Below are 5,718 nucleotides of genomic sequence, written 5' to 3'. Positions count from 1 at the left end.
GTTATATGTTTAAACTCAGAGAGTTGAAACATCATGATACTGATGTTATATGTTTAAACTCAGAGAGTTTAAAACATCGTGATACTGATGTTATATTTTTAAACTCAGGGAGTTAAAAAGGACCTAAAGCAGCTCACCTCCTGTTCTCACTGGATAAGAGATCCAGAACCTGTTTTGGATTATCATTATTTTTAATATACAGGTGCAAACATTGTAATTAGTTTTAAGACGATCTCGGTTGTATTGCGAATTGGTGGTAGATTGACTTAGTCAACCGCATTGCTACCTTCTAGTCTAGTCTTAAATAATAATAACGTTTAAACTCTTATCATGTAAACTACAAGGGAACATCCAGAGGTATATCATCAGCATTAGGAAGGTTTGGGCGTAGCCTGGTAATTATCGTGCCGGATTGGGAATCTGAGGCTTTAAGGTTTGTGTCCCGTTCTTCAAAAATCGTGCTTCGCACTTTGGGGGCCTTGTGTCCGTTATAAGAGTGACAGTCAAATCTCACAGTTAGATTAGAGTAGAGGAAGAGATGGCGTTGGGTGCTGTGGACCAGCTGTATTCCCTCTAATCTATAAGAAATTAACTGAGCTGAACAGCTAAACTGACCATAATGACGAAAGCAGTCATTCTAATATTTTTGTTAACTACAAAAAAAATAATTTCTTTGTTGGTTTTATTTTTTATCGCGTTCGTCTATAGTGTACAACTAGTCCTGCCAAGAGGCTTAAATCTTTTTGACTGTAAATTGAATTTATTGTACTCAAGTTGAAAAAAACTCGTTATTTTTTTTACATGCTACGTCATACCTGGTGTACGTCTTGGTTCTGGTTTTGTTATTTCTTTAACGAAACATACATATTTTGGTGAACTAAGATTACCGAAATTATTTTGACAGTTTAGTCGCAATATATATATATATATATCTTTCTTTCTCTGCGTACGTATGTTAAGGGGGTCCCTTCATAAGTCAGCGGTAATTTGAGGACTTACAACGTTATAATCCGAGGTTGGATTCGCCGCGATGGGCAGTGCATAGAGAGCCTATTGCGCAGCTTTGCGCTAAAAATAAAACAAAACGAAATATTTTAAGAGGAAAAGAAAAGGTTCAAAAGGAGAAAATACGGGGCGTTTTGAACATTCTATATTATTTTTATAACTATGAAACACATACTAAATATATAAAAAAAAATATATAATGGTCACACCAGTAAGAGGGCTGAAAGCAGACATTATTGCAGGCTAGCATGATTCCGGCAAATATTACTTGAAATCAAACCCTCACGTAGAATGCTGTACCCATATTGTTCGAGACAGAATAATTGAGACAAATAACACAAATATTTCTTAAGTTCTTCGTATTGTGTTCTTACTTTTACTGAAGTGGCATTTATGTGATTCTTTCCACTTTTTATACACAGAAATTTGCAAAATCTAGTTTGATATTATAAACTGTTTTTACTTGCGACTGAATTACATCACGATGATGAATTAAAACATTTAAATGATAAATCTAAGTAGGCATAGAAACTAATTCACTGTTTTATATATTGATACCGTCGGTACTTGGTGATACGCCCCTCAGTGGAACAGCGGTATGTCTACAGACTTACAACACTAGAAATCGGGTTTCGACACCCGTGGTGGGCAGAGCTCAGATAACCCATTGTGTAGCTTTGTGCTTAACTTCAAACAAACAAACTTGGTGAAACTACATAATTACAGAATTGAGGAAAACAAGACAACTGTACGTTTCACAAATACATCATTTACTACGACTATGGATATGCATGATGATGAAACTACATAATTACAGAATTGAGGTAAACAAGACAACTGTACGTTTCACAAATACGTCATTTACTACGACTATGGATATGCCTGATGATGAAACTTCATAATTACAGAATTGAGGAAAACAAGACAACTGTACGTTTCACAAATACGTCATTTACTACGACTATGGATATGCCTGATGATGAAACTTCATAATTACAGAATTGAGGAAAACAAGACAACTGTACGTTTCACAAATACATCATTTACTACGACTATGGATATACCTGATGATGAAACTTCATAATTACAGAATTGAGGAAAACAAGACAACTGTACATTTCACAAATACATCATTTACTACGACTATGGATATGCCTGATGATGAAACTTCATAATTACAGAATTGAGGAAAAACAAGATAACTGTACGTTTCACAAATACATCATTTACTACGACTATGGATATGCCTGATGATGAAACTTTATAATTACAGAATTGAGGAAATATAAGATGCCTGATGATGCCTTTACTGGCGAAACCATGGTCGTAGTAAGTGATGTATTTGTGAAACGTACAATTGTCTTGTTTTTCCTCAATTCTGTAATTTATTGCTTGTTTGTTGTTAAGCGCAAAGCTACGCAATGGCCTATTTGTACTGCACTCACCGCGGGTATCAAAACCAGAACTAATTCATACTTAAAGAAAATACATTTTAAAATACTATCCAAATTTTACAGTAATTCTTTTTTTTTCAACTACTGCTTGTTTTTGTTTTTTTAAAGAATAAAACCACAATGGGCTATCTGTTACATCCACTGATGGGAATCGAACTCCGGAGTTCAGTGTTGTATTCCCGCAAACTTACCGCTGTCTCTTTGGGGGATACTGCTACTTGTGAATGATTGATAAACATAATAATAACAATAATACACATGATGTTTAATAGTATATCAACATGATGGATAAACATAATAATAACAATAATACACATGCTGTTTAATAGTATATCAACATGATTTATTGAACATAATAATAACAATAATACACATGATGTTTAGTATATCAACATGATTTATTGAATATATAAATCTTACATTATGATTAACATAACGAGATTCTGGCAGGTGCAGTGGTGATGTGGGTTATTTTTTTTATTTCTTATTATCGGTATTGTCTTCAAAACATCATCATCATCATCCGGTGATTCATGTGCAATCGTAAACTATGGTCCAGAACTGGATCAGATTATGTATTCTCACATAGCCATTCGTTGGTCAGTGCAAGAAACAATGGTTAAACGGTAATCTAGGGGGAAAAATTGAATCAGCTAGAAATTTCCAGACTGCTTGAAATTCAAATACGCTTAAATTAAGTTAGATTTTAAAGAACATTTTCAATTGTAAGAAAAAATCGCTTGACGTTAATTATTTTCCATTAAACCCGAGTTTCTTTGGTTGTGAATCTAGTACAAGTAGAATAACTGTCGTATTTTAAATAGGTCTATATTGCACAAAAATATGTTTTTGTGAGTTATAATATTTCAGTGAGTTATAAATGGATACGTTACGTGGAAGTAACATTGTTCAATTGAAGAACCAACAAAAACAATTTCATGATTTAATTTAGACTATTATTTGGAAGTAACATAATTAATGTACAAAATGAAGGCATTTGTATACGTATTAAACAACAAAGATGGATTTGTTATCTGTACGTTACAGTGTGGGTTAAGCAACTCAGACGTAAGCTTTGGGGATTTATAACGCTAAAATTGAAGGTCTGATCCTCACGGCGAACTTAACCCAGGTTCTGCAGCTTTGCGCATAAAACAAAACAAACAACACATTAACAAGAATGTTTGTTTGTTTTTGTTTGTTTTGTTTTTAATTATGCACAAAGCTACACAAGGGCTATCTGTGCTCTGCCCACCACGGGTATCGAAACCCGGTTTCTAGCGTTGTAAGTCCGCAGACATACCGCTGTGCCACTGGGGGGCTAACAAGAATGACGAACGTCACTTTAAACAAGGCTTCGCCAATGTTAGTTTATACCAGCTTTGCTCAAGAGGAGTGGAGGCTGTAAAAACAAGATAAATTAATCTTTTTCACATTCTTCTCTTATCAGGCCAGGTGGATAAGGCGCATGACTCGCAATCTGAGGGTCGCGGGTTCGAATCCCCGTCACACCAAACATGCTCGCCCTTTCAGCCGTGGGAGCGTTATAATGTGACGGTCGATTCCACTATTCGTTGGTAAAAGAGTAGCCCAAGAGATGGCGGTGGATGATGATGAGTAGCTGCCTTCCCTCTGGTCTTACACTGCTAAATTAGGGACGGCTAGCGCAGATAGCCCTCGTGTAGCTTTGCGCGAAATTCAAAGCAAAAGAATCTCTCATCAGAAATTGTAACAGTGCATCACAACAAATGAGATACATAATAAGTTGCGAATAATAGATAACACTATAAGGTTTGTTTCTGTCGTCATAACGTGTTAAAAGATTAGCTCTAAAGATCAAATAACTTCAATACGTACTCCGTATTATTAGTTGAATGCTGTTTCCAGGTATTACAAAGTTTTCAATAGTTAATGCGTCACCGACAATGTCTCTGATGACGCTGGTGTCCGATAACTTCTGTTACAATGAAAATACTTGAACACGAACTACAGATAAGCTATATTGAAAAGTAACTTTGACCAACACTAGATTAATTGCTATCGTTTAACTTAAGATAAATGTGCCACAGGTAGTTTTAGAGATGTAAAAATGTGAATGAACTATTAAAATCATATCATTGAATATTTAAATCACAAGCACTCCATGTGGTAGTATTAATATATTCATAACTTTCATAACTAGTACAGAAAATATAATTAGTTATGTACTTTTATTTTTAATTTTCATGTTAGTGTTCTGCATGTAGTTGTGACATCCTTGTAAACTGGATACGGGAAGGTCGAGATAAAGATTATATGCTACAATCCTTGCTCCATAGCGCATGTGCTTGATTGGCCACATTTTCTAAGTCACACCCTCTTGGAGTGAGGTCATACTCATTCCAAGAACTAGTCAGAGACATGTACAAGATATTATGAGTTGGGGTTTCTATACCATGACTATGCTTACTTGGAATTACTGTTGATTTAGGTAATCTAAGGATTGTGAGATACTGCATTAGAAAAACGATCTAACATGAAAGCGTGGTATTTCATTCTTCTTCTTCCAGTCTTAGTTCTCTGTGGAAGCGTTTTTACAACCTATCTCTAGCTCATCAGCAAGTTGCAATCGTACAGTGCAATACATGCCGCCAGAAAACCGGTTTCTAGCGTTGTAAATCCGCAGATATACCGCTGGGCCACTGGGGGCTTTTCAAGAAATAGACAAGAAAATGTAAAAAAATTTTGGTACAATGATGCCCTACAGAAAGTTACAAATATCCAAAAAACTCAAAGTCCGGATAGTTTATGCTGAGAATTAGAATTAACTCTGACAGAAATAGGAATACAAATACACGAATGAAAAACAAAAAAAAACAAACAAACAGAAATCTTTATATCCAACAGGACAGACGTTTTGACTTATCAGAGATACCTGTAGTGGGCAGAGCACGGATAGCCCATTGTGCAGTTTTGTGCTTAACTACAAACAAACAAAATTTCCTGGAAAAAAAGAAGATATGTATAGTCTAAACGTTTATAGTTTGTTAAAATCCTTTCTAAATTAAACTGAATTAAACCGTCACTGGTGTCTTTACCAAAAATCCTGTTTTGAGTGTATTGTGAGATGTTAACAAGAAACCATTTTTCAGTACTATCTTCGCAAGATTTTAAAGCACAGATAAACTGTTCTGAACCAAGTTTTATGGCTGATTTCTATACATCTGATTTCATCAACTCCATTTTGAAACAGAAAACTGCCCCTTTTTTTTTTTTTTTT

At 35.0% G+C, this 5,718-nt stretch overlaps 1 long non-coding RNA gene across 1 annotated transcript in view; it reads right to left on the bottom strand.

The window, feature by feature from the left end:
* Positions 1 to 2,785: 2,785 nt before the first annotated feature.
* Positions 2,786 to 5,718, bottom strand: part of LOC111087572 — a 7,830-nt gene continuing 4,897 nt past the window's right edge. Inside the window, exon 2 of the long non-coding RNA XR_002612254.1 lies at positions 2,786 to 3,090. This is a non-coding gene — a long non-coding RNA (uncharacterized LOC111087572). The remainder of the gene's footprint in view (positions 3,091 to 5,718) is intronic.

Source organism: Limulus polyphemus, unplaced genomic scaffold, assembly GCF_000517525.1.
Source record: "Limulus polyphemus unplaced genomic scaffold, Limulus_polyphemus-2.1.2 Scaffold2325, whole genome shotgun sequence".
NCBI classification, from domain to species: Eukaryota; Metazoa; Arthropoda; class Merostomata; order Xiphosura; family Limulidae; genus Limulus; species Limulus polyphemus.
The sequence above is the reverse complement of the archived record's forward strand: the minus strand, read 5'-3'. Positions and strand labels throughout refer to the sequence as shown.